A 15,531-nucleotide genomic window follows, 5' to 3' on the forward strand; every position below is an offset into this window, starting at 1 on the left:
TTAGCACACGTCTGCTTTACAGACTCCACGTTCATGAGACATCAATCACGTCACATGGGGGGATATTAATTAGGGTTTTGGTCTGGAAGCTACGGCACGTGGATTCATCCACGATGAGAAATGTGAGTAAGTCGTGCAAACGGTTGAAGGAGTTATCAAAGTAGTGGATGAACGGTTAACCAAGTCTCTGCACGACCTGGAACTGGTTTCACCACGATTTCCCACTTCCCCACTCTTTCACTCAAGAAACCATCACACTTGCAGGGATCAAGGTTTTACCATTCTGACAATATAAATAAGTCTTTGAATCCATGATTGACATCAACATTCGTCTACACAAAGTTCCTCGAGCAATTATTCTCAAGAATTCTTCAATCTCCCAGAACTTATTCGAGCTCATCAGTTCACAGAAATTGCAGAAACCTTCAACACATCCATAATCCTTGATCATCATTGATCCCACACAATTCTCAGCTTCCTTCCTACAGATCAACCCATCTCCCTATTTGTGGTCGAATTGACTCTGGAATGGACATTGACTTGGTTTAGGACGGAGTCCTACAGATTTATCTCTCGAATCTAAACACTCCCTTTGCAGTGCATCTGTGTGAGGTTGAGCAGTTTGCTCGGTTGAGGAGTCTCGACAACACGTCCGTCTCTTCAATTCCCTAAAAAACCAGCAAATCGTTTTTCCCCATCTACAACCGCAAATGCAAAAAAACCCCGGGACCTAGTCCAGATTGAACACCACACTGTATTAAGCCTTTACAGATACTAGCCTACTACAAACTAACTTCGGTCTGGAATGCATTTGAACCCTAATCAATATCACAGTGATTCAAGGTACAGTTGCGCTCCTTACGTCTCTGATCCCAGCAGGATACTACGCACTTGATTCCCTTAGCTGATCTCACCCACAACCAAGAGTTGCTACAACCCAAAGTCGAAGACTTTAACAAACAAATCTGTATCACACAGAAAAGTCTACGATGATACATAAATTTGTCTCCCACAGATAAACCTAAGAGTTTTATTTCGTCTTTTGATAAAATCAAGGTGAACAGAAACCAATTGATAACCCGGACTTATATTCCCGAAGAACAGCTTAGAATTATCAATCACCTCACAATAATCTAAATCGTATGGTAGCGAAACTAGATATTGTGGAATCACAAATGATGAGACGAAGATGTTTGTGATTTATTTTTATCTTTCCCTAACGAAGATATAATCTCAAGTCAATTATTCAATTGAACTCGTACGATAGAAAATGGCAAGATCAGTTCGCTCAACTACAAGAGAAGTAGTTTCGTCTGGCTTCACAATCCCAATAAAGTCTTTCAGTCGTTAACCTACAGGGTCTCGAGAAGAAACCTAAGGTTAAATGAGAATCGACTCTAGCAAAACCAACTAGTATCACACAGGAGGTGTGGGATTAGTTTTTCCAGTTGCTAGATGTCTCCTTTATATAGTTTTCAAATCAGAGTTTGCAATCCAAGTTACCTTGGTAACAAAGCATTCAATATTCACCGTTAGATGAAAAACCTGATTTAACCAAGCTAATATCTTTTAACTGTTAGATCGAAACTTAGCTTGTCACACACAAATGAAATGTCTTTCATTTAGGTTTGAGTAACCGTACCTAAACGTGTACACTTAGTTGGTTCAAAAATAGTTAACCAATGGTTATCCATGTGAGCACTTCCATATTAACCATATTCATCTTCTTCACATAACTAGTTCAAATGACTCATAAGAACTAGTTGAAGATTTGCTCAATTGCTTAGGTCTTTATGAATAGACACAATTGAAACAAAATCGGTTTGATTCACTTGAATCAATTCATGAACAATATAGCCAGGATTTGCAAAGATTGCATTCCTTTTTGATTTATTGCTTAAGTTCGTGATCTTCCGATTTGAGAAATATAACCAACTTGGATACGCGTAAGGGTACATGTACCATAGCTACCGGATTTGAGTTTAGAACCTCAGCAGAAATTTTCGGTTCGAAAACTTTCGTGGGTACGCGTACGGGTAGGCGTACCTAAGGTGACTGGTTTAACAGTTTGCAAACTTACAAACTCAGCAGAAATTTTCGGTTCGAAAACTTCCGCTGGTACGCGTACCCAACATTTCTCCTTCACCAATACCGTATGCAAACATATGCACACACTTGATTTCCGGCATATGGATTTATACAGTAATGTGCGAACACACTATATATGCTTATATCCATAGTTGGTCATGTAATCTCAACTCTACATTTCAATCATTGAAACATTCTTCTAAATATTATAACAGTCATTATTCACAACTATCGTCATCAAAGTTATTTTCAAGATTGAAACGTCATCATGACTTTCGTCACGGGTTAAGATGAAAAGTGGTTAAAGTGAAAGCTTACCAACACATATTTCGAGAAAAATATAGGCGAGTAAGCTCGGCTCGAAATAGCAAATGTGTATGTATGAAAACTATCATACTTATACGACTTTGACTCAAGAGTAGGAGATAGAGTAGATAAACTTTTGAGTGATAGATAAGTTCAAGTCTCCACATACCTTTTAGTCGGATGAAGTTCCACTGGTTCCTTGAGTAGTTCTTCGTCTTCGTAAGATGATCGCCATGGAATCTGGAGCTCAACTACACTAAACTATCCTAAACCGAGACTTAGCTATAAGTAGTCTAGAAATCAAGACATATAGTTTTGACAACTAAACTTGACAAACATGCCTGAGATAGCAACGCATGCGAGTTCAACCGAGCAATGCTCTAACAATCTCCCCCTTTGTCAATTTTACTGGCAAAAATATCAATACATATGGATTACAAAATAAATAAAACTTTGTAGCTTCTCGTCCACATGCTTGATCTCCTTGGTGCTTCAACATTACTCAAAGACTTCGTCTTTTCCAAGTACTCCCATGATTCCATAGATGTTCAATTCACCATCATAGTTGTTGAAGATCCGTAGACATAACAATGAGAAAACAAAAGCTCTCGATCATTGTTATACGGTGTCATAGTATTATTACACAGTATCACAACTTTGACAACAATACTATGGTGATATGTATCAGTCCCCCTTAGTCAATACTTTCATCTCAACATGAAAACCACTCCCCCTTACATAATGATCCGTAAAACACGTAAACCATATGTATTTTTAGTGTGAACTACATATTAATTGTCCCCCTTTTTGTCAATAAAATTGCAAAGGTACGAAAACAGGATCCTAATGAAATTTCCACGGAGATGCTTCAAGACCAAAGAAAAGTACATATCAACTTTTTTAGATGCAATCATAAAGCTGGAGCTAAATGCATTCATCAAGGAGTTTATAAAGATACAAGATAACCCCTAAAATATTCCACAGCCGCACTCCCCACAAAGATATAGAAATTAAGCGCAAGTTCAAAAGAACTCTCCCATATTTGATGTCATTCCCGAAAGAACAACAAGAGCGACCTTACTTTTACAAGAAAAGAAGGATTTCTTTGGATACCAAAAACTATAAGGAAATGATTTTGTATCCAAAAAGTCTCAATTAAACTAATCACAAGAGAACCCGTAATTAATTTAATCGGAATACACAACCAAGTTAATCAAAAACGAATCTATGATTTGTTCTGTTGGAAATGCTCACATAAGAAGACTTATGGAGACGCACAGTATACACATAAAATATGGATCAGGGAAGATCAATACTACGGAATATACAAAGATTCATTCTATCTTCATCACTATTCGCATAACGACATATAATAGACATAATCTTTGTAAACAAAAGATTCTAACCTATCTTCCATCAAAGAATTGACATAATAGGCTTCGATCTTGTATCAATACATGCATATCGACATATGAAAGAGATAACTTTTGACATCGTATGGGACAATAATAGTTCACGGACGCAAACACACATATCCCATAACACATTGCAATATATAAAACCATAGAGATTAATACTACAAACATGATCTTCCAAATCACTTTAGAATTTAAATAAATAAATCTAAAAATATTGCAATATGAAAACGTTGGACATAGCTATGTGTACTCACAATAATGGCTATTCCAAACCCTAGTTATCCTTCTTAAACAAAAACAAGAATAAAAATTCTCTTAAGAAGTTTTACTAGACATTAAGATCTTTGAAAAATTCCTTATGGTACCCGAACTCCTTGTCATCAACAACCATTGGTACGTATGGTTCATGGAGGAAGGAGTCAATACCAATAAATCGTCTTGGCTTATAATATCGAACTAGGGCCTTCTGAATTTCTAACGATCTTAAAACACAAGCCTTTATTTATTGAATCTCTTTTCTTGCCAGCTTCAACTCTTCAAGAATATCAGAAAACTTCTGAGAATTAGAAGGAACTGCTCTTGGCTTCCTCACATTCCCTCTTTTTCTTTTCAAAGTTGGAGACAAGGGAGATTTATCTTTTTCCTTGGTGATTGGTGGCTTAACAATCATATTGATATCTTTTCCATCAGAAGACATGATGCTTGGAGTACCCTTATGCAACCGGTCTTTGCGATAGGAATTCACAATCTCAACAAGCAGTCTTAATATATAAAGAGTATCAGAGAAGGAAAAAGGAATGTAGGGTTTCGAAACCTTTAAACAGGTTCGTACACGTCCAACTCACACCCTATAAAGAGTAGAATTATCGATAATTACCCTTTTCTTTTGGCAAACCGGTCATTTCCAATATCAACAGTGATATGGAGGAATTCCAAAAACCAAACAACAAAAGGCTAAAAAAAAAACTAAATTTTTCAAAGCATGTGGTGTGCAAGATCTTGTCTCTTTTGTACAGGCACATGAGACAAGATGCACAAGACAACACAATCAAGTTGTGCTGTGGTGAACAACAATTTGTCCACCATGACCCTTTTGGTTGGAATTCATGGAACCTTGCCTTTCCTTTAGTTTAGACCATGTTTTCTTCTCTAGTGGTATAAATCTATCTTTGGAAACTAATTTCTTCAATGAAGATAAGATCTTACATACCTCGGCAGTTTTCTCCGCTAATTTAAGCTTGGTAGTTAGACGATCTGCTCTTCGTTGAAGTTTGTTGACATACCTCATCTTGTGTTTGTACTTGAAACACTTTGAAAGTTCATGACCCTTGAGAGAACAATAGGAGCATGTCAATGCATAAGATGATTCAGGCGCCTGTGAAGTGCAAGCTGCTAGGCACAAAGTAGATCCTGAAACATTAAACATAGAGTTTCCAAAAGAAGGGTCAATTGATTCTTCCATCTTGATTGGGTTCTCTTCTAAAATATTATCAAGATTGATGTATGCATTACTACAATTATCAAAATCATATTTTCACATAGAATGGCAACACTTGATTTTTTGTCTTCATCAGAACCATAATTGTCAGACATCTCATCAAGTTTCGCAGCAAGACCTTTGTTACCATTGTATTTTCTACGATTGGGAATTCGTTTGCAAAATGACCAAAACCCTTACACTTAAAGCACTGAGGCGTATCCTCGTCATCAGTTTCATCAGCGTCCCTGTTTTTAGGAGGAATACGATTATGAGGTTTGACTGATGCCTTTGGCTTATCTCTGGAGAACCGTTTACTTCTTTTCAACAGAAGATCCCTAAACTGTCTTGTGATCATCGAGACCGATTTGTCAAGATCTTCATCTGATGAATCCTTCTTAGAGTGATCATCTTCAGATATATACACATTTTTACTCTTATCAAGTAATTTTGTGTCTTTTAGTGCTTTGAACGCCATATCCTTGGATTTGGACGAGTGTTCATGATCAAAGATCTTTAGCATCCCAACCAAGGTATTTCTGGAGAGAGTATCAAGGTTATTTCCCTCAGTGATGGCATGCTTCTTAGAATCGTATCTAGATGGCAGCGATCTGAGAATTTTCATCACAATGTCCTTTTCAGGAACAGTCTTACCCAATGCAAAAGATGCATTAACAATTTCATACACTTTGTGATTAAACTCATCAAATGAATCTTCATCTGCCATACAAAGGTTTTCCCAATCAGAATTTAGGTTTTGAAGTCTGGCTTCCTTTTCAGTGGTATTTCCTTCGAATACGGTTTCTAAGATATCCCACGCATATTTAGACCTAGTGTAATTTGACACATGGTGCTGAAGATTTGGGGTAATGGCATGTATGATGGCATTCAAACCGTCGGAGTTTTGCTTTGCAGCAAGAATCTCAGCAGCATCGTATTCGCCAATATTCTTTTGAACAATAGCGTTACCTATTGCCATAATGGGAGCATCATAACCATTAAATACATATACCCATGATTGAAAATCACGTGCTTTAAGAAAAGCTCGCATAGCAATTTTTCACCATAATTAGTTTGATTCATCGAAGACTGGTGGTACGTTAATAGAGATAGCACCTCTGTCCATAGAGTCAGATCGCTACAAACACAGACTTTTGAGGTCTTAAACGTGTTTTCCTGCTCTGATACCAATTGAAAAAGCGAGGGTCCAATAATCTCACCCAATATTTTGATTAGCAATCTGTATGGACTAACTTCAATATACTTTCTAGAGAATCAACTAGACAGTCAGACTCAATCTAGATAAAAGTATATCAAAGAGTTAATATCTCAATCTCTCGATTTGATTTTTACTCAAGCAAATGGAAATCTGCGAGTCTTTATCAAATATTAGAGACATAAACTTGGATGGTACCAAAGACCAATATCCAAGTGTCAATCAATTTAAATCAACAACCAAAGGTCGGATATTCTAATTGATTGATCTTAACACACAACCTGTGATATTTCAATTATATAACAAAATATAATGCGGAATAGAAATAACACAAACACCAGAAATTTTGTTAACGAAGAAACCGCAAATGTAGAAAAACCCCAGGACCTAGTCCAGATTGAACACCACGTTGTATTAAGACGCTACATACACTAGCCTACTACAAACTAACTTGGGTATGGACTGTAGTTTAACCCTAATCAATATCACACTGATTCAAGGTACAAATGCGCTCCTTACGTATCTGATCCCAGCAGGATACTACGCACTTGATTCCCTTAGTTGATCTCACCCACAACCAAGAGTTGCTATGACCCAAAGTCGAAGACTTTAATAAACAAATTTGTATCACACAGAAAAGTCTACGATGATAGATAAATATGTCTCCCACAGATAAACCTAAGAGTTTTGTTTCGTCTTTTGATAAAATAAAGGTGAACAGAAACCAATTGATAACCCAGACTTATATTCCCGAAGAACATCCTAGAATTATCAATCACCTCACAATAATCTAAATTGTATGGTAGCGAAACTAGATATTGTGGAATCACAAACGATGAGACGAAGATGTTTGTGATTTCTTTTTATCTTGCCCTATCGAAGATATAATCTCAAGTTAATTATTCAATTGAACTCGTACGATAGAAAATGGCAAGATCAGATCGCTCAACTACAAGAGAAGTAGTTTCGTCTGGCTTCACAATCCCAATGAAGTCTTTCAGTTGTTAACATACAGGGTCTCGAGAAGAAACCTAAGGTTAAAGGAGAATCGACTCTAGCAAAACCAACTAGTATCACACAGGAGGTGTGGGGATTAGTTTTTCCAGTTGTTAGATATCTCCTTTATATAGTTTTCAAATCAGGGTTTGCAGTCCAAGTTACCTTGGTAACAAAGCATTCAATTTTTACCATTAGATGAAAAACCTGATTTAACGAAGCTAATATATTTCAACCGTTAGATCGAAACTTAGCTTGTCACATACAAATGAAATGTCTTTCATTTAGGTTTGAGTAACCGTACCTAAACGTGTACACTTAGTTGGTTCACAAATAGTTAACCAATGGTTAGCCATATGAGCACTTCCATATTAACCATATTCATCTTCTTCACATAACTAGTTCAAATGACTCATATGAACTAGTTGAAAAGTTGTTCAATTGTTTAGGTCTTTATGAATAGACACATTTGAAACAAAATCGGTTTGATTCACTTGAATCAATTCATGAATAATATAGCCACAGTTTTCCTTATTGATTTATTGTTTAAGTTCATGATCTTCCGATTTGAGAAATATACCCAGCTTGGGTACGCGTACGGGTACGTGTACCATAGCTACCGGATTTGAGTTTAGAAACTCAGCAGAAATTTTCGGTTCGAAAACTTCCGTGGGTACGCGTACGGTTATGCGTACCTAAGGTGACTGGTTTAGCAGTTTGCAAACTTACAAACTCAGCAGAAATTTTCAGTTCGAAAACTTCCGCTGGTACGCGTACTCAACCTGTCTCCTTCACCAATACCATATGCACACATATGCACACACTTGGTTTCCGGCACATGGATTTATACACTAATGTGCGAACACACTATATATGCTTATATCCATAGTTGGTCACGTAATCTCAACTCTACATTTCGATCATTGAAACATTCTTCTATAATGTTATAACAGTCGTTATTCACAACTATCGTCATCAAAGCTATTTTCAAGATTGAAACGTCATCATGACTTTCGTCACGGGTTAAGATGAAAAGTAGTTAAAGCGAAAGATTACCAACACATATTTTGAGAAAAAGATAGGCGAGTAAACTCGGCTCGAAATAGCAAATGTGTATGTATGAAAACTATCATACTTATACGACTTTGTCTCAAGAGTAGGAGATAGAGTAGATAGACTTTTGAGTGATAGATAAGTTCAAGTCTCCACATAACTTTTAGTCGGATGAAGTTCCACTGGTTCCTTGAGTAGTTCTTCGTCTTCGTAAGATGATCGCCATGAAATCTGGAGCTCAACTACACTAAACTATCCTAAACCGAGACTTTGCTATAAGTAGTCTAGAAATCAAGACATATAATTTTGACAACTAAACTTGACAAACATGCTTGAGGTAGCAACGCATGCGAGTTCGACCGAGAAATGCTCTAACAGATTAAGCCTCTATTTGTATGCATAGAAGAAACCCTAATTTTAGACACAGGGATATCTTAGTAAATAAAAAATGGTTTATAACATTCCCCATGTTGACACTTTGTCTAAGCTAATTGCCTCGTTAAAACCTTGTCAGGAAATCCTGAATGGACAAAACTTGATCGAAGGGATAAGAGTACAATTATGAGTAACCTTAGTACAAATACAGACATGTATATGTTGCTTCATTAAAACCTTGACAAGGAAAACCCAGTGGGAAAAACCTTGATGAAGAAAACAGAGTACAACGTGATAGTCTAGTAAAATATCTTCTAATTTGATACTCCCCCTGATAAGTACTTCAGTTAAATCTTGGATTGCAAATCTTCGAGTCGAGATTTCCCAATTTCGTTAAACGAATTTCTTGAATGCTGGAGATAGTAATACTTTCATGAGAAATTTGCCAGTTGATGAAGTCTTCTTTTGTGTTAGTCTATTAATGGTAGTATTCTCGAGTCTTCACGCTTCTTTAAATACATTGAGAACTTGCTTCTTGGATTGTTAGTTTCTCGAAATCATTTGCATAAGTAGTTGATGTAATTTCTTCAACAAAGTGCCAATATGTAACTACAGTTGCATAGGGGAAAAAATTTGTGATCATACCTTATATGGATTAGAATGATATCCAAATTCATATGTAGTAGATATTGTTATGTTGATGTGTTCTAACAAAATAACCTAGTTAATGGGGGGGAATCCACCAAATAACCAAAATTGATACAACTCCCCCTTGGATGACCACCATGTTGAATTAAATTTCCTCACTAAAATCTTTCCAGTAAAAACCCAATGGGAAAAAAATATATCGACGAAGGAAAATGAGCACAATATCAACATATGAAATAAAAATTCATCCTCGGCGAGATGTTACCTCGTTAGAAATTTTTCAGGGAAACCCTTAGGACAACACCTGAAACGAAGGAAAAAGAATACAACTTTTGATGATTTATGGATGCTAACTGAATTATACGAGTATTACAAAAAGAAACCATCAAAATAGATACTTAAATCTATATCATGTATCAAAGATAGATAAAGTTCATGCAAGCATAAATTTTAAACTGCATATTTAAGAAAAATAAATGTATGCTGCAAAGATGTGGATTTCAATATTTTTAAGGACTCTTCAAGAGACCTATAAAGTTGATATCATCAACTAATCCGGATTTTCTTACTTTGCAAAACTTTTGATAAACACTTAAAGGTTTGTCAAACCTGATATGATAGAGTCAGGTGGCTTACTGAATATATATAATTTGAATCCTCCAAAGATTACAAATTGAATATGTTCTCCGAACACGTTTCTTGTACTAATACAATATGAGTCCTTCAAATACTACCACGCCAAGTGCATTGTATAAAGAAAACAACTATTGAATCAATCCTAGGGTCTGGAAAAATAAAAGAAATAAATAAGACCCTCAAATCGTTTTTACAAAATAACAAATTTCTCGCATAATGACGCATTATGACTACACCAACCTGTAATTAATAGGTTTGGCATGTTTAAGGTGTTAAGATTTGGATCCAAAAATGTGTCAATCGAGAAATTAATGCAAACCAATTTGGATTTCATGGCAGCCAATCACATATGTCGATAATTCTCTGCGGAGGGGTTAACAACCACTATTTCAGTAGCTACTGTGAAATGAATATTCGACAATATTAACTAACAACGATCCCGGATTCTCAAGTGTATGCGTATCTTGAAAATTTCACAGAATTACTGGTACCAGCGCCCACATGAATTATAATTTCCCCATCTTCTAGTGAGTGGAGATGAACTATGAAAATGTGAATCTTGTTTTGATATATTTTATTGAAACACTATTTGTAGCTTATTTTTAAATGCTACTTTTTGCTATATGTGATTAGATTTTCTTTTTAAGAGGCAAAAGCTTTTATAAAGAGAAATGAGACATTTCACACCTACTATTAGGGATAACCTTTTGATTTGATCATGTGGGAAGAGAAATTTATATAACTTTTAAGTTAATTAACACAAGCTTCTGATAGTCTATGTCTCCCCCTGTTCATGGTAGAAATTTTTTCCATCTCATAAACAAAACTTTGAATTTCACTAAATGTTATTTGATTAATTCGAGATATATACTCATTATGAAATATGTCTTTCCACATAAAAAAATAATAATGTAGTCTTAATGGACATACATATTTAACATCAACCATGAATTATTTTTGGAACAACTTTAAAATCAATATAAAGCATTGAAATACGCAGACGTATCTGAAATAACTTCGTGACCTCAAAGTCCAACGAGTAATGATTTAGAGTGAATTGATGGACACTTTCCTTATCAAGAAAAGAATTATAACAAGATCAATATAACCACATAAGGACTAATGATTTTGGCCGACGCGCACCCATTGGTCTTTTATATCCTGCCGTATTCCAACATCAAGTTGAACGGTCTCAATTTTGGAGAGTAACACTAGAAATAAAAATAATAATATATATAAAAAAATTGCTCAATATCCATCGGGAATGCGACAATTGGTGTTTGCAATTGTGAATACATAATAATCAATCTCATCCCTTTAGAGAAATGGAAATCTAAATCCAATTGGTTTGAATGATTATTTTGAGAAAAATAAAGAAATCATTATCGTATTCCTTGTAGAGAAAAATATACTTTTTGATTGATGAAGGGTTTTTTTTGAAAGAATAGAAATCAATTACCAATATTGGCTAAAAGTTCTTAGAATGCCAATTTTTACATCTCATTGAAAAGAATTGATGGGGAAAACCAACATCAATTGGTTTGTACAATTAACAAAATTGTGTCGACAAACGAAGAAAAAAACATTATCGTTTTCTATATAACATAATCAACTTTGTAGCTAACAGATGGTTTCTTGCAAAAAAGAAAAATAGAAGCCATTAATCACATGATTTTCGTCTAATGGACAAAGATACTAAATTTAATTGGTCGGAGGTTTATGAATCATGCATATGATTAGTTACCGTAAGGATAATAAAATCTACGAGGACACCTATTTTTCGTGATTACAGTTTCATGAAAGGAATAGAAACTGTAAGCCATCTTTTGATGAATTTTTTTTCTTTCTCTATATAAAAAGATTAGAGAAGAAAGGAAATCAAATATTTTGACAACCCATGTCCCATAAGTATAGACTATTTTTTCTTTATAGTTAACTGATAGATTTTATGAACTCACTACATAAATTTCTTTATCATCAAGAAAACAAAAAAAAAAAAAAAAAATCAAACAGTAAGTAATCAATTGATTATGTATATTACATATCATCATCTAAAAAGATTACAAGCAATCACCAGCATTGCCGATTAGATAAAACTAAATCATCCATAATGCTTTGACCGGTAGAGACTTGTGGTGCTCAAAAGACAATAAAATATCATTAAAATTAATTCTCAAAAATCACATTAGATATGTATGATTCGATTGGATCATGTGTGGCTAACATAAAATTTTGTTTGTCCCTGCTAGGGCTAACAGGCTTGCATCTCTTTTAAAATCACGAGAATTATTCAGGATATAACATCTATCTTACAAAAACAAATGTTTTTTTATCAAATATGACGGTTTTGAATTGGCCTTTGTAAGCCACCAACGGTTCCAATTGCTCTCGAAAGGGTAGAGATAAATCTCGGCTGAAAAGGCTTCCCCCTTCTCCGCCCTAATCCAACGTCGGTGATTTGCTGCACTTATTATTTTTCAGTTACCAAAAACAAGGGTTCCTCTTCAACCTGTTCTTCTCAATCGTCGTACGTTACGCGCAACGGGATCCGTATTAAACATCACCATTATTTCTCCGTAATCCTAGGCATGAGTTGTGATGGCACCAGCCACTATTCGATGATTGGTTAACTGAATGTCACAGCCGTTTCATTTTCTTGGGAATCAATGAAATTAAATCTCCAATTTGTTCTTCGTCGTTGCTTAGCAATTTCTCGATACTACATAAACCTCAAATAGTTTTGTCTTCCAAACTTTGTAAGTTTCATTTTGGACGTTTTTTCTTTGTTAAGTTCTCTCAAATTTTTGTTTCATTTAGTTGTTCATCTAGATTTGGGTTTTAAGGGCCTTTTCTCATCTTCAATAATTTTCCATTTGATGCTTCGATCTTATTCAATTTCTCATTTGATGTACAAGATGTACAAGCATCTTCAAGTTTACAGCTTCAGTATTATTGTTGAATGATTTTTTGTTGATTATAATCAAGGTGTTCGACTGTAAATTGAAATTTCAGTCCTCAATGAATTTGATTATGTAGAATGTATACAAGGTATAATCAGAGAGAGGGAGTAGTTGGTGAAGCATTAGATTATGAAGGAGGTGGTAATTAACTAAATCCACATGTGAATTACAACCAAAGAAATGCACCGTCCACAATAAGCAAACGAATCTCAAATTTTCTACATTTTTAAATAAAAAAAGTCTCATTCTCATGTTACTGTATTACTCTCAAATTCAGAATATATACTTAGTACAGTTTCCTGCACTTTTTTTGGAATCTGATTAAAATTCGAATGAATGTCTTGAATTTGTAGGTGAACTGTATCAATGCTTATGCAACATCGACATTTGCAGCAGACTTAGCAGAGGTTAATGCCATCAAGAAGGTCTGTAAGAATGCATCTGGGATCAAGGTGAACTGAGCTGAGGAAGACTCACTCCTTCGCTCACACACTTTACTTTCTAAACCGGCTCTATCTAGCCATGCTTATGTTGGTGTCATGAGTTTACAGATACTAAAATAAACAACGATAACATCATTAGTATTACAACTTTTCCTCTTCAAATACTAATTGAATGGAGGTTCTCATTTCAGTCGATGATTAGACGTTGGCTCGGGACAGCTGGTGGATTAGAAGCCATAGCTACAATCAAAGGTAACACAACTTGATGGTTACACCCAACCATTAACTAAATGGCATTTGCACAAAGCTATTTTTTGTTTTGATTTTTTTCACTCATTTTATGTCTTTTCCTTCAATCGTGATCGATTTCAGATCCACAATCTCTGCCTTAAGGCACAGAATAATCGTTGCATCCTTACTTTCTTAAAAATACACCTCATTAGTTGTTGGTGTTTCTGATCTGAATTTTCTTCCGCCAGCCTTTAGCTTCGGACATGAACCAATGACACCGACCTTCTGGAAGCCTTGGTGGCACAAGTTTTGAACAAAAAATTTAGAATCAAACATTGGTATATAACTGGGTCATTTTGTCTTTTTTTTTTTTTTTAAATATGTAGGTGTATTATATTTGTTATTCTTATGAGGTTTATGCAAGTAGCTTTCCCACGGGTGTTCTTTAGAAGCAATATACTGTGGTTGGGCCGTGTATAAAGTTGGTCATGACATGACACCATCACCTGCTACCCCAAAGGGATGCATTACATGTGGTCAGTGTCACCTAAATTCATCCAGGGGTAAATTTAAACAAACAAATGTTATTTGCATCTATTTGTTCATAGGTTCTCTCAGGAGTTGTTGACTTATCAGACGTCGTTTATGAATTATGAGGCTGGAACGCTAAGTGAATAGAAACAATATAAGTTGACGCAAAAGTTATTTAACTAGATTTGGAGTTGGTGGTTCAGAATTGGTCGCACTTTGTTGTTCATCGGCACTCTTCTTTTATGGTTTTAATGTTGGAAATTCAGTGGTTGGGTCTGCATTACACCGTCATTTTTCTTTAGAAAAAGTTTAAGCTTGGGTGGACGTTGTGGATTTTTCATACTCAAATATAGTGTAATTACTCCATCATCGGAAATGATGGATTCTTTGTTATGGATCAAAACCCAAGGACAAAGCCTGACTACATGATAAAACTGACGAAGACTTCTGGATCTTGAAGTTGATCCTAAACTTTATGATAACCGTTTCCTTGAACAATACAGGTTATCATATCATGTATATACACAGGTTATCATATCATGTATATACGCAAATTCCATCTTCTATTACTAAAAACATTGTATAGAACGAGTAGTTTTCTTTTCATACTAATTTCTTTTGACAAATTTATTGTTTTGTTGTCAAAGGAAGCAAAGACTAGCAGTGATGATAGAAGTCGCAAAGATAGCAAAGTTTGGATCTGTAATGGCTATGCCAGGTTCAGATCTTGTTTGCCAGGTCTCCGAGGTTCCATCATACATTTGAGGTACTTCAAGGTTGTAGGACGTTAGTTTTAAAAGGTTCTTTTCTAGGATTTGGTTGGTTAGATGGTGTAATTCAGTTGTCAAGTAATCCGTTTTCCCCTGATTTTGTGCTTATATGTACTCGATTACCTGCTCATTCACGGATTGTCGGGTATTTTATTGGGACTGCATGAAATGGCTACAAAATACTCAACAAAATTAATGCATTCCGAACTACCAAGATCGTGAAGTAGGCTCCCATCATGTTAAGGAGGTGTGCTTCTGAAGGTATATATAAGTGGGTCATTAATAGATTTGAATTCACGATCGAACAACAGTTTCTGTTACCAAGCAATTTTGTTTTATTTTAATTTTAAATGATAAAATTGAGTTCTAAATTTTTATAACAA

General features: G+C 35.3%; 1 long non-coding RNA gene across 1 annotated transcript; it reads left to right on the top strand.

The window, feature by feature from the left end:
- The first annotated feature begins 12,467 nt into the window (after positions 1-12,467).
- Positions 12,468-15,245, top strand: LOC113308734. Its single transcript, XR_003340029.1, has 4 exons — positions 12,468-12,969; positions 13,527-13,625; positions 13,808-13,868; positions 15,026-15,245. It is a non-coding gene; the product is annotated as an uncharacterized LOC113308734 (long non-coding RNA).
- Positions 15,246-15,531: the final 286 nt, after the last annotated feature.

This window comes from Papaver somniferum, chromosome 9 (assembly GCF_003573695.1).
Source record: "Papaver somniferum cultivar HN1 chromosome 9, ASM357369v1, whole genome shotgun sequence".
NCBI lineage: Eukaryota > Viridiplantae > Streptophyta > Magnoliopsida > Ranunculales > Papaveraceae > Papaver > Papaver somniferum.